Source organism: Paroedura picta, chromosome 1 (assembly GCF_049243985.1).
Source record: "Paroedura picta isolate Pp20150507F chromosome 1, Ppicta_v3.0, whole genome shotgun sequence".
In the NCBI taxonomy this organism is placed as follows: domain Eukaryota; kingdom Metazoa; phylum Chordata; class Lepidosauria; order Squamata; family Gekkonidae; genus Paroedura; species Paroedura picta.
Genome location: NC_135369.1, coordinates 8,642,966 through 8,667,520, shown reverse-complemented (window position 1 = coordinate 8,667,520; position 24,555 = coordinate 8,642,966). Strand labels below are relative to the sequence as shown.

General features: G+C 45.4%; 1 long non-coding RNA gene across 1 annotated transcript; it reads right to left on the bottom strand.

The window, feature by feature from the left end:
• Window positions 1-20,024, bottom strand: LOC143830630 (uncharacterized). The gene is made up of 3 exons (XR_013228559.1): window positions 19,784-20,024; window positions 2,684-2,943; window positions 1-541 (listed from the first exon to the last, which is right to left on the bottom strand). It is a non-coding gene; the product is annotated as an uncharacterized LOC143830630 (long non-coding RNA).
• Window positions 20,025-24,555: the final 4,531 nt, after the last annotated feature.

Genomic DNA, 24,555 nt, shown 5'->3' with positions numbered 1-24,555 from the left:
TATTTTTCAAGAGGAAAAAAAAAGCACAGTTCCTTTTAAGGTCACTTTGGGTCCGAAATCAAACACATTCCACAATTTAAATCATGCTAGCAGGAAGGCTGAATCAAAAAGGAAAACAGAAAGCTCTAAACATTGTACAGATGGCTATGCAGAAGAACTAATTAATTCCCCAAAAGTGGGACAAATCAGACAGGGTTTGCTGGAGTTGAACTTGATTTTTTGAAACTTGGCTCTTCTGTGGACTGAAGCTCCTGGGATCAGCTTTCCTGGGAGGTGTCCTGCTGGCTGTTTTGTTGTGACTGTTGATACCAGCAGCTTCCTCTCTTGGCGACGGATGAGTAGGCCACACTGCTAATGGCTGGACAGCGTGGAGCACATGGGTTGCACTGCTCAATGCACAGGGGTTGGTCAGCACAGAACATGGATGGCCCTGGGACGGTCACCACGAAGGGGGGTGGCTGGATAGACACGATCATGGGGGGACAGGTGGAGGAGCACTGGTTCCACTGAGAAGACATCTTTCTTCCGCTGGTGGGTGGACCTGAAGGAATATAGCAGGGTAGGAGTCAACTTTATGAAGGTCAACAAAATAGGAATCTCAAAGAACCTGTTCCATATTTCAGGCAAAGGTTCTCTTGAACACAGTGCTCTTTCATCTGCACTACCCGTCAGATGTCATGGTGGGCAAAAGTCCCACAGTTCATCCAGCGGAACCTGGGCTTCATTGATGTGTGCATACGGGGAGGTAGGAAGTCATGTTCCCCTGGATGAACTGTTGGACTTTTGTCTACCAAGACATCTGACAGGTGGTGCAGATTAAAGAGAATTGTGTTCAAGAGAGCCTTTGCCTGAAATGTTGAACAGGTCTGAATAAAATTACCTATAACCCCATTTTGTGATTGGGTCCACCACAAGACCTCGGAGTTCCCAACATGTTCACAAGTCCCAAAAAAAAACCCATCCGAGAACATTGACGCAGCGGAGGGCTTGCTGGGAGGAAGAAACAACCACCCAGAAGCCCTCTGATGGAACGCAGCACACACAGCATCAAGGGCAGGGTGGGACCATGTCCGTGCATCTCTCCCTCTTCGCCAGCAACGTCACGGGAGTTGTTTCCCTTCCCTATGTAGATGTATACATCACTTATGTTCAGAGTTTTGAAGTGGATGTTTTGTGGTCAATATTGTCACAGCTCTGGGTTTGCATGGGGTGGAGCCTGTTGGCAGGGAGTCCGGTGTCCGGACTCCCTGGGGTTCAGGGCCTTCCTATGAGGTGGCGCATATACAAGCGCGGCTTACTCAGATGGGAGGTCAGGGGCTCATTTTGCCAGGCAACCTGGAGACAGAAAAATGACATGGATGCCCATTGGCTCACCCACATTGGTCACTTCCCTTAGGGCAAGGGGGTCTGCTATCCCAGCTGGGAATGGTGCAGGTCCCCAAGGATGCCTCTGGTCTCTGTGGGTCATTGGTGCAGTCTTCTGACTGCTAGGTCAGGCTCCCTCTCCCATGCTGGGCCAACCCTCCCATGGGAAGGTAATAAAGTTGTAGCCTTGTTTATCCCAAGATTGGTGTTGCATCTTATTCCAACGCATAATGCTCCCTTGCAAATCAATCGCAGACCCCTGGGTTACTGGAAAACTAAAGGTGGCAGGAATAGAGTTGGTAGCTTCATATCATTGGGGTAAATCATTCAGCATTCTGAAACATCCTTGGATGAAAGACTGGTCCTGATTGGGTGGGATGGAAATGCCCATGGAATGAAGTTGCACTGACTAAGCCCTTGGTTGTTTGTGGAGCATCAATAAGCTAAGTTAGAGGTACTTAATATGTATCATCCATTACAAAAAATTAGTCTAATCTGATGCTTTGCTGTCTTTTGTTATTCTTGGGGGTGGGACGGACACAATCCAGCCCACCCACTTAAGAAGATTTAAGCTACCTGACACAATGGTCTTTTATCGCTGTATCCTTCCTGTCCAAAAGAATGTTACGTTACCTGTTCACAGATATTTTGTGGGTTTGCCAACCTCTTCTAGTCACAGGGCTCTCAGTGTCTATATTCTGTTACCAAAACTTTCCCCAGGACAGTTGGAATGCTCCAAAATGTCCCATGTCACTTCAGCCCCTTCCCAGAAATCAATAGGGCATTGCAAACCACATTTGAAGTGAACAAGAAGAGTATCAAAAATTGCTTAGCTTTTCTTCTGGTTCTACATTCTCAGTCAAATGAAGTAAATATTCATGCTGAAAACTTGGTAAGCCCAGACAAGGATATAAGAAGAGGCCTACTGGTTCAGATCAGTGGTCCTTCTAGTCTAGCATCCTCCCTCAACCTGTGGCCAGCCCGTTCCTTTGGAGGGCCAGCTACACGGCATAGAAGCTGAGGCCTTCCCCTTTCAAGAACTTGGTAAGCCCAACATAAGAAGAGGCCTACTAAGTCAGATCAGTGTTCCATCTAGTTCAGCATCATCTCTCATAGAGCAACCACCCAGTTCCTCTGGAGGGCCAACAAGAAGGCACAGAGGCCTTCCCCTGATGTTGCCTCTGACTCTGGGATTGATGTGGAGGTTCCCTTCATTTACAAAGAAAGAAAGAAATATACAGCAAGCAAAAATGATTCTGTGGAAAGATAATCAAGAACAATTTGCAGACCAGCCAGTTAGTATCTCAGCACAACTTACCTGGATCTCCAATGGAATGAACTCAAGGGAAGAGTCTTTGTCAAGAAATTCTGGTGTAGAAGGCTCAGTACAAAGCAGGTTTATATACAGTCCCTCAAGTTCTTTGAGCCTATCATGTGCTTTGTTTGCAGAAGTCTTCTCTATAATTTCTGATGTTTTTTCACCTTACATAACACGCAATTTTCAACCCATGATTTCCCTCTTAGTAACTCTTCATCATGATGGCTCACCTACAGGCTGGCTCCTTTTCTTGGAGCAGTCTATGGGATAAGAGTTAAAACATCTTAAAACATTTTCCCAAATCTTATCTGAACTGAATTTTGAAACATAATTATTTCATTAGTTAGTTATTTGACAAAATTTGTTTCCTGCCTTTTTGTACTCACATGGACCACCTAGGTGGATCAGAACAGTGATCCATCTAGTCCGGCATCCTGCCTCACACAGTGGCTAACCAGCTCCTCTGGAGGGTCAACAGAAGGGCAGAGTGGCTGACGCCTTCCACTCACAAGAACACAGAAGAGTCCTGCAGGGTCAGACCACTGAAAGTCCATCTAGTCCAGCATCCTGCCTCATTAGGGGTCAGCCAGTTCCTCTGGAGGGCCAGCAACAGGGGAGAGGCTGAGACCTTCCCCTCACAAGAACACAGAAGAGTCCTGCAGGGTCAGACCATTGAAGGTCCATCTAGTCCAGCATCCTGCCTCACACAGGGGCCAGCCAGTTCCTCTGGAGGGCCAGCAACAGGGCAGAGAGGCTGAGGCCTTCCCCTCACAAGAACGCAGAAGAGTCCTGCAGGGTCAGACCATTGAAGGTCCATCTAGTCCAGCATCCTGCCTCACACAGGGGCCAGCCAGTCCCTCTGCAGGTCCAGCAACAGGGCAGGGAGGCCGAGGCCTTCCCCTCATAAGGACACAGGAGAGCCCTGCTGGGTCAGACCAGGGAGGGTTCCTCCAGTCCAGCCTCCTGCCTCACACGGGGCCAGCCAGTCCCTCTGCAGGGCCAGCAACAGGGCAGGGAGGCCGAGGCCTTCCCCTCATAAGGACACAGGAGAGCCCTGCTGGGTCAGACCAGGGAGGGTTCCTCCAGTCCAGCCTCCTGCCTCACACGGGGCCAGCCAGTCCCTCTGCAGGGCCAGCAACAGGTGGGGAGGCCAAGGCCTTCCCCTCATAAGAACACAGAAGAGCCCTGCTGGGTCAAACCAGTGAGGGTCCATCCAGTTCAGCCTTCTGCATTCCACCAGGGGGCCAACAACAGGGCATGGAAGCCAAAGCTTTCCCTTCATGTTTCCTCTTGGCTCTGGGATTCAGAGGCTTAGTTCTTCTGAACCTGGAGATTCCCTTCACTCACTATAGCTAGGAGTCATTGAGAGACTTATCCTCCATGAATCTATCCGATCCCTTTGTAAAGCTGTTCATTTCCTCGGGAAGTTAATTCCACATTTAAGCAACTCTCTGCGTAAAATATTATTTTCTTTTCTACATCCAGAACCTACTGCCTATCATATTTTTGGGATACCCTCGCATTTGGTCATTTTAGGAGAGAGTGAAAAAAAATTCCTATTTATCATGGTTCTTGTGGCCATTTCTAGCATTCTGCAGGGGGTTGGACTCGATGGCCCTGGAGGTGCATTGCAACGCTATGATCCCATGATTCTATCAACCCTTCCCATGCATAACTTTATAAAACTCTGTCGTGCCCATAATAAAACTGCATTTTAAAAATCATTCAACCAAAACAGGGGGGAAAAAAACTACACACATATAAAACCAGAACTGAAATGCATATGAAGACATATAACCACCACCCCTGAAAAAAAATCTAACACATTGGTCAGGAAGCAAGAGTCACTGAGGAAATGACAAAGAAAATGAAACAAAATGTTCTTCATCTGCAGGAGAATAATAGCTCACATGGGGAAAGGCACGTGTTCCTGGGGAGAGAATTTCAGACCATTAATGCCATATGGTCGTCTTATGCCCCCCCCCCCCCCCCGCAGGGCTTACACTCTGCCGGTACTAATTTGTTGGTCATTCCCGGAGCCAGGGAAGTGCGCCTGGCCTCGACTAGGGCCAGGGACGTTTTGGTCCTGGCCCCTACCTGGTGGAATGAGCTCCCAGAGGAGCTGCGGGCCCTGGGAAAGCTTTCAGCTTTCCGCAGGGCCTGCAAAACGGAGCTCTTCCGCCAGGTCTATGGTTGAGGCCGGTACGATAAGGAAGTTCTTTTTTTTTAAAATAATTTTATTATTTATTATTATATGAAGCGTTTACAGAAAAGTAAAGAGAAAAAAAGCGACCAGCTGATATGGTTTGCCATCCTCTTTTAACATACATGTTCAGTTCCCATCACATATTATTCCTAATCTAGAAGTTTTTACCATTTTTCTTAGCAAAATGATTGTTAATACATATGAGAATATGATCTGTTATAAGAATATATTCTATTATTATCTTAAGTGATATAAGGTCAGTCCCCTTCATGAATTGGCCCTGACCTAAGAGTTACTGTTGCTGTCTTGTTAATACCTATGAAGTATAGTTTGTCATCCTCTTTTAGCATACATATTGGCATACATATTCAGTTCCCATCACATATTGATCCTGATCTAGAAGTTATTACCATCTTTCTTAGCAGAATAGTTGTTGATACATATGAGAGTATAATCTATTATAAGAATATATTCTATTATTGTCTTAGATGATATAAAGTCAGTTCCCTTCATATATTGGTCATGTCCTAAAAGTTACTGCTGCTGTCTTCCCCACAGGAAACCAGGAGAATACTCCACTGTTCAACTCATCCTTCAGGTGGTCGCAGAAAATGAAATTGTGTTTTTTTCCATAGTAGAGTGTTTCTGATTGTTCTTCTGTCAGGGCCAAAGAGATCTCTTACTTGATTCTTGCTTGCAACAATAAGGAAGTTCTGTATTGCCCCCCTTCCAGGATAGAACAATGTGTATGGTGGCTACAGGTCACATCTGCCCCCCTCTTCCCTCCTATCTCTATGAGATTTCTAGTGGGGGGAATGGATTGTGGTTGAATTGTTTTTTCCCCCATATCTTTTTTAAAATTTGTGATTATGGATCTGTGTGTTTTTATGTCTGGGGTTTTAATGGTTAATGGAGTTTTTATTGGGGATTGTATTCAGATTATTGTAACCGGCCATGAGCCACTTGGGAGTGGTGGTGGGTAATAAATTGAAATAACAACAACAACAACAACAACAACAACAACAGAGCAGACCCACTCCAGGTTTCGAACCACCTAAACTCAGAAAGCAGGGAAACTTGAAGGAGGGGTTCCAGACATGATTGAAGTGATTGGATAGGCTTATAAGGGAGCACAGTAGAAAGTCCTTCAGGGATGTTGGTCAGAAACCCTATGAAGCTTTAAAGGTCTACATTGGCTTCTTAGGTGGGCTGGAGTGATATTATTCAGAATCAGAAACCTAGAACTGGAAGAGACCACAGAAAGCCACCCACTCCAGCTCCCCACCTTTTCATGAAGTTCAAAACCACATACTCCTGCCATGAGCTCATCTCCTCCTAAAAACTTCCCATGAAGGAGACACCACCACCCTCTGAGGCAGCATATTCCATCTACAAACAGCCCGCATTGTCAGAAAAGACTTCCTAATATTTAAGTGGAACTTCCTTTCCTGTAATTTGAATCTTTCGTTCTACTCACGTCAACATTCTGGAGTCCAAACACCTCTCAAGAGAAGTCCTTGTGTACCACACTTTGCAGTAAGGTATTTGAGATATAACCGCAATGGCCAGATGTTTTCTTCTGTCCTTGGAACTTTGTAGCTGGATAACCAGACAAAGCTGGTAAAACACACTCCAGTGTAAAGCAGCCACCTGCTTATTTAGGAGTAGGTCCACAGTCCTATTTGTTCAAGGGGAGGGAAATCCATCCAGACATCTTCAATCCTGGGTCATACGTTTCACCCACCAGCAGCATTGGGAGATTAAGCTTCCTTTTGTTACTCCATGTTCTCTCCAAAACTATCTCCATGGACCAGCACAGGGTTTCTACAGCCTCCCTGGGGCCAGTCAGAAATGTTAAAGAGACCTGAGTGTCACCTGCACATTGGTGACCAAGACCAAGACACCTGACCAAGACCCAGACCAAGACACCTGATGACCTCACCAGAAGTTTCATGTATATGTTGAAGAGCATAGGAAATAAATTGGAACCTTGAAGGACTCTACTGGGCAAAGGTCATCAGGTTCTTCACAATCTAACCCCAGACAGGTGTTCCAGAAGAATCTCATGATCAACGGTATTAAAAGTCTTGGAGTGATCCAAAAGAATCAACAGAATGGTACTTTCTCTGTTCATATCTTGGTACACGTCATTTACTAGGGGAACTCCAAGGTTGTTTCAACCCTATAACCAGGTCTAGAACCAGATTGGAAAGGATCTAAGCAATTTACCTCATCCAGGAATGCTTAAAGTTGTCCGGCCACCATGGTTTAATTAATCTTACTCAGGAATGGAGCATTTGAGGCTGGTTGAGCGTTATTGTGGGAACCTACTTTCCCAGAAACATGATTGCTTCAAGCTACCATGTATGAATCTCACTGTCTGGTTTAAAGTCAACTGTGGTCCAACTGTGTTGGGGAAAAGGAAAGGAAAGACCTTGGTTAAGCTGTTGTGAGCCAAATCTGTATGGGTACAAAGTATCTGGGTGAGGCCACATGATTAACAACATCTAGCTGGGTTGAAGTGAGCCAGATGTGCGTTGACACAAAAGTTTGTGTGAGTCAAGATAGCTCCGGAAACAGGATGGAGAGTAAAGTAATGACTTATGTGCCTTCCTCGAGTGAGCACAAAAAAGGGAAATGGTGACCGGAAATCGTGAAATGGGGTTGCATTTCCCTTGGCCTGAGCAAAAATCTCTGATGTATGCTAGAATGTTCCAGAGTGGAGAGCCTTTTGTTATTGAGGACCCTGAGCTGGGAGTGATTGCGGTTAATCAGTCAACAATGCCAGCACACCGGTGCTCTTTTCTGGGTTTACTTGGCTGTACCCAGTTGCCCTTATGAGATTCTCCAGGTTTCAGGTCTCCTAGCACTTAGACTACAAAAGAAGGCACCGCTTAAAACAGCTAAGTCCAAAATAAGACGGAGACCCTCTAACCCAGTGGTTCTCAACCTTCCTAATGCTGTGACCCTTTAACACAGTTCCTCCTGTTGTGGTGACCCCCAACCGTAACATTATGCAAGGGTTCTTTCACAGAAATTAAACCAAAACTGACCAATGGCATGAAGATCCATTATTCAGGCTGCTCCAGACAGAAGAATGCTCTTTGATCCACCCCAAAAAGCTGTTGTGTGGATGGTGTACCCCCCAGCCAAGCTTGCCCTGCCGCGACCCCTGTGAAAGGGTAGTTCGACACCCAAAGGGGTCCCGACACCCAGGTTGAGAACCACTGCTAACCAAAGGGGTCTCTGCTGGGATAAGAGGTTGGATACCTACAGTTTGTATGGCCAGGACTGCCGTCATCTATGTGGAAAAAATGGCAGCAAACCATTTGATGCAAAGAAACCTTAGAAGTCTCCCATGGGAAAACAGATTTAAATCTTCCATTTGAACTACAGATTTATTCTCCCTCGAAGCAATGAGACATGGATATATTTCATCAGTTTCTTTGAGATAGGGTTCTTTAATTATAGTCAAAATAAGAAAAAGAATACGGACATGGTATGGCTGTGAAAGTTGGACCATAAGGAAGACCGAGCATCAAAGAATTGAGGTTTTTGAACTCTGGTGCTGGAGAAGACTCTTGCGAGTCCCTTGGACTGCAAGGCGAACCAACCGGTCAGTCCTAGAGGAGATCAACCCTGACTGCTCTTTAAAAGGCCAGATCCTGAAGATGAAACTAAAATCCTTTGGCCACCTCATGAGAAGGAAGGACTTCCTGGAGAAGAGCCTAATGCTGGGAGCGATCGAGGGCAAAAGAAGAAGGGGACGACAGAGAATGAGGTGGCTGGATGGAGTCACTGAAGCAGTCGGTGAGAACTTAAATGGAATCCAGGGAATGGTAGAGGACAGGACGGCCTGGAGGATCATTGTCCATGGGGTCACGATGGGTCGGACACAACTTCACACCTAACAACAACAAGAAAAACAACAGGACCTGAATCTGAAGAGAAGTCTGGCTACTAGCATTAAGTTCTAGGTAACTTTCAGTGACCATTCAGGGGTGGTTTGCCAGTGCCATGTATCTATCTAACAGTCTTTCACTTGTGCTGGGCACCATATTACCGATCCCTAACAGTGAATTTCACAGGTTAGTTGCTCATTAAGACCGGAATCCTTTTGTCAGCCCACCTAGTTAATTTCCTGTTTTTAACAGTGGTCAACAAGCTGTCCTAGAGAGACAAAGAAATAAGAAATACAAAGTGAAGCCTTCCCCAGTGGCTACTTTCTTGCACTTCTAATCGGAGGTTCACTTCCTCTGGATCTAGAAATTTATGGCCTTAGTCTGCTGCAATCATCATGGTGATTCTCTGTTCGCTGTATTTAGTGGAGAAGCTGTGCCTCACTGTTCTTGGAATGAAAAGGTCCAAAATTCAATCCCTGGCATCTCTACTTAAAAGGAACTGGTACTAGGTGATGTAGTACCATTGAACACAATGGAAAAATGGGCAAATGAGAACAAGATGCAATTTAATAAAGATAAGTGTAAAGTTCTGCATCTGGGTCAGAAAAATGAAAAGCATGCCTACTGGATGGGGGATACGCTTCTAGGTAGCACTGTGTGTGAACGAGACCTTGGGGTACTTGTGGATTGTAAACTAAACATGAGCAGGCAGTGTGATGCAGCGGTTAAAAAGGCAAATGCCATTTTGGGCTGTATCAACAGAGGCATCACATCAAAATCACAAGATGTCATAGTCCCATTGTATACGGCACTGGTCAGACCACACCTGGAGTACTGTGTGCAGTTCTGGAGACCTCACTTCAAGAAGGACGTCGATAAAATTGAAAGGGTACAGAGAAGAGCGACGAAGATGATCTGGGGCCAAGGGACCAAGCCCTATGAAGATAGGTTGAGGGACTTGGGAATGTTCAGCCTGGAGAAAAGGAGGTTGAGAGGGGACATGATAGCCCTCTTTAAGTATTTGAAAGGTTGTCACTTGGAGGAGGGCAGGATGCTGTTTCTGCTGGCTGCAGAGGAGAGGACACGCAGTAATGGGTTTAAACTTCAAGTACAACACTATAGGCTAGATATCAGGAAAAGGTTTTTCACAGTCAGAGTAGTTCAGCAGTGGAATAGGCTGCCTAAGGAGGTGGTGAGCTCCCCCTCACTGGCAGTCTTCAAGCAAAGGCTGGATACACACTTTTCTTGGATGCTTTAAGATGCTTAGGGCTGATCCTGCGTTGAGCAGGGGGTTGGACTAGATGGCCTGTATGGCCCCTTCCAACTCTATGATTCTATGTCAAAACTACTGCTTGAGAATCCTGGAGAGCCACTGCCTGTACAGGTTGACAATGTAGCTTTTGAAGGAAGATACATGTAACCATGTTTATGTGTACTCTCCAGAACAAAATCACAATGCCGAGAAATGAATGCCAGCCCAGAAGTCCCCAGATATTTACTTATCATCATAGAATCATAACGCTGGCTGTGAACTCCCGGGTCATCTAGTCCAACCTCCAGCCTCTGTTTAAAAGTCTCCACAGATGGAGAACCCACCACCTCCCGAGGAAGCCTGTTCCACTGAGAAACAGCTCTAACTGTCCCACCTGGAGAAAGAGAATAATATGTATTTTAAAAACAATAGTTCAGAAAAGTGACAAGGCGTTACAGAAATAAAGAGATTTGCAAATATTTCAGCTATTCCGTCCAGTGTTCGTGAACGTTTTCCAGCGGTCCGTGGTAAACCGAATCAGTTCAGACATTACCACTAGTTGTCTAACTTTCTTGCTCTGTGAGTTTATGTGGGAAGCCTGCTGTTGCTTCCAACTGGCAGCAGTGATGAGTCTTGCTGCTTTTGTTGCATGGAAGAAGAATTCAGCACCCTGTTTAGGTATACCTGTGGGCATAATGCTTAACAACATGTATTTGGGGTCTAATACAAACTTATTTGGGGTCTAATGCAAACTAAGAGCCTCTTGTGGCGCAGAGTGGTAAGGCAGCAGTCTGAGAGCTCTGCCCATGAGGCTGGGAGTTCAATCCCAGCAGCTGGCTCAAGGTTGACTCAGCCTTCCATCCTTCCAAGGTCGGTAAAATGAGGACCCAGCTTGCTGGGGGGTAAATGGTAATGACTGAGGAAGGCACTGGCCAACCACCCCATATTGAGTCTGCCATGAAAACGCTAGAGGGCGTCACCCCAAGGGTCAGACATGACTTGGTGGTTGCACAGGGGATACCTTTACCTTTACTTATATTTAAACACAGTCTGCAATTGATCATGAGCTTTGGTGTGCTCTTAAACATTTACAAAGAAAGGAAACTGTGAGATGTGAGGAAATGAGGAAGACAAATTACTAATAGTTAAATCACTTATGGAAGGAACTTGGGTGTTCCAGAAGGGATAACATTCCTATGTGTTAATTCAAATCTCGTGGAAACGAAAGAGGGTCACTTGAGTTCTTTGGAAACTAAGGTAGGTTTCCTTACAATATATTTTAATATCAACAGAGGTCAGCCAACTAGTTAACAAAATGCTGCCTTTGTCAGATACTAGTAAGGATGGAAGTCCTTGATTGATAAAGGCAGTTTGGACCCCTGAAATATTATGCCATGAAAAACTTTCCGTTCACATGACATGTCCTTATACTGAATCAGATATTTAGTCAATCAAGGCCAGTACAGTCTACAGAGGTCTTTCATGCCACCAAGTACCTGATGGTCCTGAAGATTGAGCTTGGGATGTACGCCTTGCAGAGATTCGACCAGTGAGGAATAACTTCATCTAATTGATCTCTAAGGTTCTACTGGGCTTGATTGCAGATGAACATAGGTGCCCTCTGATACTTTTCCTGAATTAAGGCAAACCAATGTTTGGGGACAGAATCCCCCCCCTCTAAATTTGATTAGAAGGTAAAGAAAAGTCACCTTGGTGGTAAGAAGGGCTGGATTTTAAAGTAATGGGTTTAAACTACAAGTACAATGATATAGGCTAGATATCAGGAAAACAAAAATTCAGAGTCAGAGTAGTTCAGCAGTGGAGTAGGCTGCCTAAGGAGGTGGTGAGCTCCCCCTCACTGGCAGTCTTCAAGCAAAGGCTGGATACACACTTTTCTTGGATGCTTTAGGATGCTTTGGGCTGATCCTGCGTTGAGCAGGGGGTTGGACTAGATGGCCTGTATGGCCCCTTCCAACTCTTTGATTCTATGATTCTATGATTCTATGATTTTAACATATGTTTTCTTTTTTTTTCTTCCCTTGCTTTAGTTTAATTCATGGTTCTGAATTTTAGCCCTAATTTATGCTTAGAATCATAGAGTTGGAAGGAACCATCCCTTCTTCTCCCCGCAAAAGACACCGTGTGAGGGAGATGGGGCTGAGAGCTTTAATGGAACTGGGATTGGCTCACAGTCACCCAGTATTTGGAGGAGATGGAAGAAGCTGGCTTCACACTGATTGGCCCATATCCAAGCACGGACACCCTGGACATGCTCCTCCCACTGGGGCATTTCACAAATATATAGAGGAACCATGGATAAGGATTGTTGTAAACTGCCATGGGCTGGCTGGTCTGGGAGCTGGCAGTATAAAAATTAAATAAATAAATAAATAAATAAATAAATAAATAAATAAATAAAGGTGTCTGATACTTTTTTTCTCCACCTGGGGAAGCCTCAGCATCTCACTATACTTTTAGTTGTTTCCCATATTTCTGTCACTTCCTCAAGCCCTATCAGAAGTGGCAACAGATTTACCTAAACCTAGCTTCCTTTCCCCTCTCTTCCCGAGGGTCCACAGCTTCTTGCTGTCTGAGGCTACTACGGATCTTCATATTTTCTCTGTAATCAGGGCCTTGTGATGCCTAGAGGGTGGAACTAGAGAGAGTCACAATTTAACAAGATCAGGAAATTTTGGAGAGGTTGGGAAAAGATCTCACCTTAGTATTTAAGGCAGTGGACAAGGCTGGGGGAATGGCCATTTTGGACTGACAACCGTTGCCTAACAATCAGTTTTATGAGATGTTGAATACTAACACTTCCTCCCATATAATTTCCACTAAAATTGTTCTGAATATGGGACTGTCACTTGATTATATTTTTGGAAGAACTTATCTTTCCTTACTTAATTTCCCAGGGTTCCTATCATTCATATTTTGCCCAAAGTACATAAAGTGAAGCCTGCTGATGGGATTCCCCCCAGCAGACCAATCTTGTCTGGGGTTAATTTTTTATTTGTAACCCTAGATAAATTTGTGGACCATTATATTAAAGCCCTAGATAAATGGGTAGACCATTATATTAAATTATTTAAAATATATCTTCATAGATAAGGGATTCCACAGACTTCCTACAACAAACAGAAGGGTTGCAAGTTTCTCCAGAATTAATCCTTGTTCATAGAAACAGCAGGGTGTTATACACCAACATTCCAATAGATGGTGCCCTAGCAATAATTGAACAGGCTTCCCTCGAACTCACTTCTTATTGGAATTGCTAGATATATACAGTATTTGCTGGCGTACAAGACTACTTTCCCCCCCTGAAAAACATGCCTCCTAGTGGGGGGGGGGGGTTGTCCTATACGCCGGGTGCACTTCAGCTGGGATAGACATAGCTGCCCATAGTGGCCCATAGTACTGTAATGTAATGTAACAAACTCTATATTTTGAGTGGAAATGTTGGGGGGTTGTCTTATACGCTTGCTAATGACTCACAACCAAGGTCCAATTGACTAGTATTTTGGCACCCTTCCTACAGAGTGGTAAGAGACTGAACTAACCTAAACACTTGGGCTAGGCAAGAGCTTGTGGGTGCAATTTCTGTGGCAAAAAACTCCCTCTTTGCCACCTTCACTGCCATCTCATATGCCATCATAAGCATGAAATAAGATGTTCTTGTAGCTTCATTGCGAGTCTTTTGACACACTCAATCCAGCCATCTCACCTCCCTCTTCTTCTCCTGAAGCACTCCAATAAACCAAGGAGTTGAGGTCAGAGAGGACACCTGGGGGCAATCTTGTAAGGTAGGCTGGAGGTTATTTTGGGAGTGGCAAATTTGTCTTGGTGGCTTGAATCTCCAGTCGGAACATGACCCGGGACCCTGTAATATGGGACTGCCAGTCCCTCACTAATCTTGCCAGTGAGACCCCAAGAGGCATCGGGTCCCACAGAGAATTCTGGGAACCAAGTGGATCCATGAGTCCCCATGGGAGGACAAAAATATGTCTGGTGCCCAATCAGGAAGTATCCTGAGCCAGGCCCGTAGAGCATAGTGGTATGACCATGGAACAGCCAAGGCTGCATCCAGACCTACTTCTATCCCAGCCCCAAAGATCAACTCATAGGTGTGGCTGGCCTGATGGGTAGGCCTGGCAACAAATTTCAAGAACCCCAGTGTCACCATGGATGACACCATGTCCGAGCCAAAACCTAAGGGTGACATGTCCACATGAACACTGAAGTCCCCAAGTATCAGAAGCTTGGGGAAACTGCAATGCCCAGGTGGTTTCCACCTCCAGGAGGCTTGAAAGGTCTTCTGGTGGGGCATTGGGCAGGCGGTAAACCAGCCAGATGGCCAAGCACTCAACTGAGTCCAATCTGATACTGACACACTCCACTCCACTGATCACTGGCTCCAGGAGAGCCCTGTAGAAGAAAGCATTCTGGACTAGGATAGCCACCCCTTCCCCTCTTTTGGTTCCAAGATTGATGCAGAACCGAGTACCCAGGTGGGGCCAGTTCTTTTAAGACGAATGTCTCACTTTCCTGCACCCAAGTCTCAGTCAAGCAAGGAAGGTCTGCCCCTGTGTCCACGAAGACCCATGGAGTTATTGTTAATTGATCTTGCATTGCACAGGATCAAGGTTAGATCCACCCTAGCCTCCATCTCCGCATGTCTGGGGATGGGACAAAGGTTAGAAGAGTATCAGGCATGAACTCCAGTGCTCCCAACTCTTTTATTGTCTAAACTTGTCCCCCTACCATACCATCCCTGACCCATAAGCATTGGGATCCCGACCCCCCAGTGGGCCCCCCCAAATGATGGCACCCCTCTCTCCATACTCTTGCAGAGAGGAACTCTTCCTACCTAACTCTACACTATTCCCAGCTGCAATAGTTCCCCACCCTAACACTCCCAAACCTACCCACCATCCAAACACCACCCTATCCACCCCTCCCCCCACCCAGGACTAACCCAGCAGTTGGCTAATATCTTACTAACCAATTAAGCTGGAGGAGAGGGGCTGAGCGAGATCCCATGTCTACAGGGGCTCTCTCTGCTCCCCTCCGTCCACCTGACTACCAAAACTAACCTAACCCCTCTGCAGATCTTACAAGCACTCCCCACAGCACCCCCCCCCAGTCCAAGCCAAAGTCTGTTAAGCAGGAATTCCCAGATGGAACAAGCCAATCCAACTCTCCTTGGCACCACCAGATGGCACTGGAGATACGTCTCCAATCCTGGAATTAAAAGCTCCACACTATCGTCAAGTCACCAGCAGGTGGCACTGGAGAACAGGCTGACTTCTCTTTCCACTCCAAATATCCAGGTCTTAAAGGGGAAGTCCCACTTCCTCTCCCCAAGCTACCACTCAACCAGATATCTCTGCACAGAGCCTCAACAGACTTCGGGCTGGGTAGAAGGGACTCCTAGGAGCTCTCAACTACCGACCTGATGATCTTCTATGCCCACAAAGAGCCAGCAGTCTCACAATCCTGGGTCTTGGGTCATGTTCTGACTGGAGATTCAAGCCACCGAGCCAAATTCACCACTCCCAAAATAACCTCCAGCCTACCTTACATATTTACTAGTGACTATGTCATCAAGTGAATGTAAGGAAGTTTCTATAAGCAAAAAGTATTTTGGCCATTATTATGCTATGTCATCCAAATATAAATTATAAAGCCCTATATCAATCCAGCATTACCTTATAATATCACTTGGGCCAGATATCTATGTTGGAGAATCCCGTGTACGTGTCCATCAAAATAGGATCTCAAACCTATTCCTAAACATTCCCAATTTAATGCACCATTTCTCAGAACAGGTGCAAAGCAGATGCAATGAATTAACAAAACTGAAGGACGCTCATGCCTTACAACAAATTTAAAATTGCAGAATTTACAACATTTCCAAAAAACAGCATTAATCCCAAGAAACATTTAAACCATTCGGTGTAATGGTGCCCATACAGAAAGTAAAGAAGAATTATCTCTGGAAGTCATCTTTGATTAATGTCCATCCTCTGATGTTGGTGGGGCATCAGTTTAATGCAAGGAAGAAAAAAATAAAGACAAACTGTCCAAAGAGTAGTTGCATCTGTTCCTAGATCGGGCAATGGAGTTTCTTTAATACCATTTTTATTCCTGGAAAATGTTCCATGATACAGATATGAAGTGGTCTTGTAGAATTACCAACATATAATCTGTCACATGGACATTTAATCATATGAATTAGTGGTCCCCAACCTTCTTGTGGTCGGGGACCGCCTTCGGGAGTGGGGGAGAGCCCACGGCCCGGCCGCTGCAGCTGCGCGTAAACACACATGCGCAGTTACCGTGCATGCACGTTTTCGCCACCAGGTGGTGCTAACGCACATGCACAGAGTTGCCGCACATGCACGTTTTCGCCAGCAGGGGGGTGCAAATGTGCATGTGCGGCAGCTCCACACGTGCGCGCTTGCGTCCCTGGCATGCCAGTGGCCACGCCTGCCTCTTTCCCCCCCTCTCACTGCGGGGGGGGGAGGCAGGCGCGGCCGCTGGTGGCCCGGTACTATAGCCTTCGCAGTCTGGTACCGGGCCGCAGACCATGGGTTGAGGACCCCCGCTATAAATCACATTTTGACAAATAATTGATTATCATATTGATGATTAGAATGAGTTATTAGAATGTATATATTCAGACATTCCTAACATCAATTTGCACGCCGAATAGCGGCCATATTTATGGTTATCCTTAGGTAATCCTCTGCAGGAAGCATCCCACCTTTTGCTCTCATATTGTAACTAATTCACCTATATTGTGGCCATGTCACCACACTAATAAAGGTTTGTGTTCACAGATACCAGTGGTGAAAAATAATAATTTTAATAGGTTAGCAAATAGAGAATATTCAAAAGAATATGTGGATCTATTAACAGGACCTCATTGTTTATATGTCAAAATAATGTCTTGTTCAGTCCCAAGGTGCCATCTCATTCCAGAGAAGGTATCCTTGTATTGTCTCTGAATTCTGTTTCACGTGCACTCAAAAATATTTTCAAAGAAAGCAAACTGTGAAATAAGAGGAAATGCAGAAGGAGAATTACTAATAGTTAAATCACTCATGGAAGGAATTCAGGCATTACAGAAGGGAAAATATTGCTAGGTATTCATTAAAATCTTGTTAAAACGAAAGGGTGTCATACTCTCCAGTGCCTGAGGGACATGTTTAAAATCCTGAGGAAACAGAATTACATCAGAATCTCCTGCTCACAAATACGCTTCATTTGAATTCTTTCATTTGGATATTAAGACAGATTTTGTTAGGATATATTTTTAAATGGGCAGCAGTTCAAGCCCTATGAAGAGACCAAGCCCTATGAAGATAGGTTGAGGGACTTGGGAATGTTCAGCCTGGAGAAAAGGAGGTTGAGAGGGGACATGATAGCCCTCTTTAAGTATTTGAAAGGTTGTCACTTGGAGGAGGGCAGGATGCTGTTCCCGTTGGCTGCAGAGGAGAGGATGCGCAGTAATGGGTTTAAACTACAAGTACAATGATATAGGCTAGATATGAGGAAATTTTTTTTCACAGAGTAGTTCAGCAGTAGAATAGGCAGCCTAAGGAGGTGGTGAGCTCCCCCTCACTGGCAGTCTTCAAGCAAAGGTTGGATACACACTTTTCTTGGATGCTTTAGGATGCTTTGGGCTGATCCTGCGTTGAGCAGGGGGTTGGACTAGATGGCCTGTATGGCCCCTACCAACTCTGCGATTCTGTGATTCACTAACTAGCCAGGCACAGAGGTTTACTGGAAAAAAATTGCTATATCTTTATTCTTAGCACATGGATACAAACTGAAAGCTAAACTTTTTCCCTTTCTATCTTATACTTGGCATGCATTTCAAATGTGCATTAAACTAAAATACACATACTCCAGAACTGGTTGAGGTGAATGTGCCTGCTCTGTTTCTGAATCTTGGCACTCCTGTGAGCCATATCTTCACTAAAGATGTTGGACACTTTTTTCTCTACCAGGTGAACCTTCAGCTCCTCACTTTTTTCCTGGTTGGTCTTCATCTTCCTCTATTGCTTCCCCAAGCCCTGTCTGAAGTGATAGCAGATAGAACTCCACTAAGCCACCCTCCAGGTGGGACCTAGAGAGGTGGGAATTAATCAACAATCCTGTCTGAGCTAAGAAATAATTTATTTCTTAAAAGAATAGCAACAAGCTTCTTTACTTCATAATCAAATGCATTTTCAGGAATATTTTCTTCAACTGGAACGATTGTTTCTCACAAAATACTTGAAAAAGTCACCTTCATGACCACCATGGTTTCCCTTGAGAAAGTAACAAAGAACTCCTCACAGAGTGCTTACAAAAAAACAAAAACAAAAAAGCAATGCTTTATTAGACAATTGTTTCCCTAGAAGAAAATAAGCATTTCAGTAGGTTGCTGGCTATATTCCTATTTTCAGTCATTTCCTCAGAATTCCGTTTCTGGCCATGCCACAGGGCTGAGTTTGAAAAGATGTTTTTTGTTGTTGTTGTTTCTCCCAAAGCACTCATTTTGGAGAAGCTTTGTCTTTGCAAAGAGAACTCCATGAAGGTGAAGTTACGTTTTCAAGTGTTTTGTAAAGAACCATCGTATTTGAAGAAAATACTCAGAAAATATATCCACTTACTAAGTAAAGTAGCTTGTTGCTATAACTTTAAGAAATACATTATTTTTTGCCTCACGGGATCGTTTATTTTATTTATTTATTGTTCAATTTATATATCGCCCCTCTCTGAAAGTTCTCACGGCGATTTACATCATAAAACATTAAAATACAAAAAACAAAACAAAACAATAAAATCTTTCCAAGTTTAACAACAACTAAGCAGCAGTGGTCTCATTCTCTTAGCCCAATCTATACCATTTTATCAATTTCCATTTGACCATGTAGCCAACTATCGAGTAGAGCCTCCAGGTTGGACCAAGGAATGCCACCCTCCAGGTGGGACCTGGGGATCCACAAAAATTACAGCTCATCCTAACAGTAGAGATCAGTTTCCCTGTAGAGAAGGGAAGGGATGCTTGTAAGGAGGGGTGTTGCGCCAATGTGCCCCACTGAGCCTCAGGGATGCCAGTCTACAGGTAGGACCTGGAGATCAATAGGCTTATCCCTGCCCCCACCAGCAAAACCACAACCACAAATCAAGTAAACCACTATAAAAAACCAGGCCAGATTTTTTAAAAATCAATAGGAAAGAAAACCAGAGAGTCACAAACCACCCCAATCCTGCAACAACAGCACCCCCAAGCAAAGAAACCACAACACAGGCAAACCCTCAAAAAAACTCAAAAAGGAGACCCAAATGGTAAAACAAAAGTGTTCTAAGCAAAATTCAGTAGAGAAAAAATATAATGTCCTCTAAAACAATTGACCTTTCTCTGCCCCTACCAAAAAAACCACACCACAATCCAGAAAAGTGGGATGGGGGAGAAACAAGACAATCACAAAACACAGCATCCACACACGTGTCACCCACCAAAGTCAGGACAACCAAAAGATAAAAGAAAAGGCTTTTAACAAGATCCAAAACAGGGGGGGGGGAACAGAAAAAAAGAATCACGATCCCCATACATAGCACAAACTCCCCCACCCACAAAAAACCCAAAGCATGAGTTAAAGGTGGAAAGTGAGTTTAAAAATAAGAAGACAAGAGAAAAAAAAGTTGAGGGAAAATAGATTTAAGGAGAATCCCTCAAGCCAAACCATTTGAAGTCTTCTCCAGCGCGGATCCTCCAGGTCTAGAATCAGCAACAGAATCTAGCCAGCCAGCTAGCAAAATCTCTAGGAATGACAATAGATCTCCTTTCCACCACGACAGGTCAGCCAAACAAGTAAGTAGCAATGGAGTCAGGTAAGACCCCCCTGTCCCTGCCCAGCTTCTTATAGCCTCTCTGGCCATGCACAGATTTTTTTAAAAAAAATGATCACCTGTGTTTGATGAAGAGTTGCCCCTCCCAAGAGATATCCCTGCTTCCCAATTGGATAAAACTTCCCCCTCCCATGCCTCCCTCCCCCCTCTTAGCTTGGCTTAGGCATGCAAAAAGCTTTGCATGTTGCAAGACCTCATTGCAATGCATTTGCAAAAATGCATCGCAATGATTGGCTGAGCTCTACTAGGGAGTTTAGCCATTGGTCTGCCTCCTCCCTTCCTGGGAAACAGGGCAAAGGTGGTAAAGACAGAGTAGGAAAGTAAAAAAAAAATACTCCCTACTCTCACTGTCCCTTTAAAGTTTAAAAGGACACCTCTGAAGTGCAGCAAATCAACCATACTAATCAATGGAGGTGATTGAAATGGACAGTTTTCAGATGATCCGTGCCCAAATCAAACCTGATTCATAGACTTTTTTGTCCAAAGCTATCCAAGCAGCACATGTCTACTGCTTTTAACTACCAAACTCTGCGGAAGAAAGTACAGAGAGAGCTGTAATTATTTAACATGCAAGTGCAAGCAAGAAAAGCACAAATGCTATTAGAGTGAATGTGTCCTTTGTTGATTGAAAATTGTAGGGACTCATACAAATTAAGTGCGGCGTAATTTGGCATAAGAATTATTGCTGAACTCTAATTGACTTTCTCTCTCTCTCTCTCTCTCTCTCTCTCTCCCCCACCCTCCCACCCGCCTTCCTTCCTTCTTTCCTTACCCCTGGGTTCTATTCCCCTTCCTTCCTTCCTTCCTTCCTTCCTTCCTTCCTTCCTTCCTTCCTTCCTTCCTTCCTTCCTTCCTTCCTTCCTTCCTTCCTTCCTTCCTTCTCTTTCTCTCTCTCTCTTTCTTTCTGCCAGAAAGGCTAGCAATTTACTATGACACTTCATATGACAGCCTGAGCATTATAAGGCATAGAGCAGGGGTAGTCAAACTGCGTCCCTCCAGAGCTCCATGGACTACAATTCCCAGAAGCCCCTGCCAGCGAATGCTCCTGGGAACTGTAGTCCATGGACATCTGGAGGGCCGCAGTTTGACTACCCCTGGCATAGAGTATTGCATTAGGTTACTAGAGACCCAAGTTCACATCCTAATGCAGCCCAATAAGTTTGCTGGGTGACCTTAGGCCAGTCACACTATATCCAAGAGACCTGCTGTCATGACAGAGATCACCTTATAGGAAAATTCTGATCTGCTGTGGTTAGGATTGAGCACAAAGCAGTTCATGAGTCCAATTCATCATGAATTTGGGCTGGTTCATGTTCCTCAAATCTAGGTTCATATGAAACACCTTCCCTATCCTTTCCCAAATTTTTGTCTGTTCCTGTTAGTGCGTTCGAGCCTTTCAGAACAAGGAATTGAGGAGAGCAGTTCTCCCATCAGCTTTGAGTTTTCCTTTTGTATCTTCAAGTTTTTATCCCGGACTTGCCCTGCCCCTTTCTCCTCCCACAGTGCCCTTACCGCATTATTCTTACCACTCCCGCGGAGCAGTTTACCGGATGTCATCCATATATAAATTATAAAGCACTATATCAATCCAGCATTACCTTATAATATCACTTGGGCCCTAAGCTCATCAGATACCTATGCTGGAGAATCCCGTGTATGTGTTCATCAAAACAGGATCTGCTCAGGGTCTTGACTGGGTGCCACTTCAATAATAGAAGCCCGAGTGTTTCACAACTGACTACCATTTTTCCAATGAACTTCCCCAATTTCTCAAATTCTCCTTGACGACCAGCTAGGATTTCCAGACTGGGAAATGGGCCAGCGATGAGGAGAAAGGATATTATAGATGGGAATGTGTAATTGTCATGCTTGATGCTCCCAAAGTCACCTGGAAGTAAGGTCACTGTGCAGATTCATTATCAGAACAACCCTATGAGGTCAGCTAGGAAGGTCAAGCCCAAAGAGTATAATGGCTGTGTGAGACATGCAATATGGAGGTAACAAATCCTAGTCCAGGATTCTAATTGGGTTTACCAGTTCAATGTTCATAGAATCATAGAATCATAGAATCATAGAGTTGGAAGGGGCCATACAGGCCATCTAGTCCAGCCCCCTGCTCAACGCAGGATTAGCCCTAAGTATCCTAAAGCATCCAAGAAAAGTGTGCATCCAACCTTTGCTTGAAGACTGCCAGTGAGGGGGAGCTCACCACCTCCTTAGGCAGCCTATTCCACTGCTGAACTATGTTGGGGAAGACTAGGAGATCTGGGAGTTGGTGCCTGGGGTTTGGACATTATAATGTCATAGAATCCATCTTCCAGAGCAATTATTGTCCCCAGGGGAACAGATCAATTGTAATAGCAAGAGACCTTCTCATGCCACCTGGAAACTGAGCACCCTTCCCCTAGCCAGCAGATTACCCAGCCCAGTCTGAAAGCCATGAAACTCCCAGTCTGAAATCCATGAAAATCCAGCACTGTTTCCATCTAGGAAGGCAAGAAATAACAGCCTATGATAGAAACAAGGAAACAGAGGAGAGGATGCAAAGAGGGTTTTATTATGATATCTCAAGAGAGAAAAAAACCACACAGTTACAAAGTGTGTCATTTCAGGAACTAAGTCTAACAAATCCCATCAATGAAAGCCGGCTAAATAGAAGGGAAAGCTCTATCGCTATGCAGAGGGCTACACAGAAGCACCAATGAAACCCTGAGAAAGGGAGACAAAATGGACAGGTATTGCAAAACTTGATGGTTGTAACTTGGCTGTTGATTCTTTCTTCAGCGGATTGCAGCTCCTGGGCTCAGCTTTACAGGCAAGGGTGGCAGTCACGCAGGAGTCTTTGTTGATAATACTGATGCAGGCTGCTTCCTACCCTTGCACTGGGAGCAGGAGCAGGAGCAGGAGCTGGAGCAGGAGGAGGTGGGCAGGTGATGCTGCTGAGTGGAGGACAGCGAGGAGCACAAGGGTTGCACTGCTCAATGCACAGGGGTCGGTCAGCGCAGAACATGGATGGCCCTGGGACGGTCACCATGAATGGTGGTGGCTGGATGGACACGGTCATGGTTGGGCAGGTGGAGGAGCAGGTGGAGGAACATGGGTTTGGCAGGCAAGACATCTTTCTTCTGCTGGTGGGTGGACCTGAAGGGACATAGCAGGGGAGGAGACAGAGTTTATAAAGGTCAACGAAGCAGGAACCGCCAAGAACCTCTTGTCAACCTCTTCTAGCCTTAGATCACTTATTATTTTTATTCTGTTTCTAGGAGCAGTTGGAATGCTGATGAATATCACATGTCACTTCTGCCCTTACACAGAACTCAGCAAACCACTTTGTAAATGCATGAGAGCAGCAAACATTTAGTAAATATTGAGGCTGAGAACTTCGGAAGCCCAGTTATGAACAGAAGAATAGCTCTGCTGGGTCAGACCAGTGAAGGTCCATCTTGTCCAGCCTCCTGCCTCATACAGGGGCCAGCCAGTCCTTCTGCAGGGCCAGCAACAGGGCAGGCAGGCCGAGGCCTTCCCCTCATAAGCTAACACAGGAGAGTCCTGCTGGGTCAGACCAGGGAGGGTCCCTCCAGTCCAGCCTCCTGTCTCACCCAGGGGCCAGCCAGTTCCTCTGCAGGGCCAGCAACAGGGCAGAGAGGCCAAGGCCTTCCCCTGAGAAGACCCTCAGAAGAGCCCTGCTGGGTCAGACCAGGGAGGGTCCCTCCAGTCCAGCCTCCTGCCTCACTCAGGGGCCAGCCAGTCCCTCTGCAGGGCCAGCCACAGGGCAGGGAGGCCGAGGCCTTCCCCTCATAAGGACATAGGAGAGCCCTGCTTGGTCAGACCAGGGAGGCTTTCCCAGGACAATAAAAATTATTATTATTAGAAGAAGCCCTGCTGGATCAGACCCATGGTCCATCTCGTTCAACATACCATGGCCAACCAGTTCCTCTGGTGGGCCTTCCCCCGGTTCTGGGATTCAGAGGCTTAGCTCCTTTGAATATGGAGGTCCCCTTCATTTACAAACATAGAATTATAGAATCAAAGAGTTGGAAGGGGCCATACAGGCCATCTAGTCCAACCCCCTGCTCAATGCAGGATCAGCCCTAAGCATCCTAAAGCATCCAAGAAAAGTGTGTATCCAACCTTTGCTTGAAGACGGCCAGTGAGGGGGAGCTCACCACCTCCCTAGGCAGCCTATTCCACTGCTGAACTACTCTGACTGTGAAAAACTTTTTCCTGATATCTAGCCTATATCGTTGTACTTGAAGTTTAAACCCATTACTGCGTGTCCTCTCCTCTGCAGCCAGCAGGAACAGCGTCCTGCCCTCCTCCAAGTGACAACCTTTCAAATACTTAAAGAGGGCTATCATGTCCCCTCTCAACCTCCTTTTCTCCAGGCTGAACATTCCCAAGTCCCTCAACCTATCTTCATAGGGCTTGGTCCCTTGGCCCCAGATCATCCTCGTCGCTCTCCTCTGTACCCAAACAAACAAAGAACTATACAGCAAGCAGAAATAATTCTGTGGAAAGATAGGTCAAGGACAATTTCCAAGCCTTTGCATGCCAGCGAGTTAAAATCTATCTCAGCAAACCTTACCTGGATCTCCAATGGAAAGAA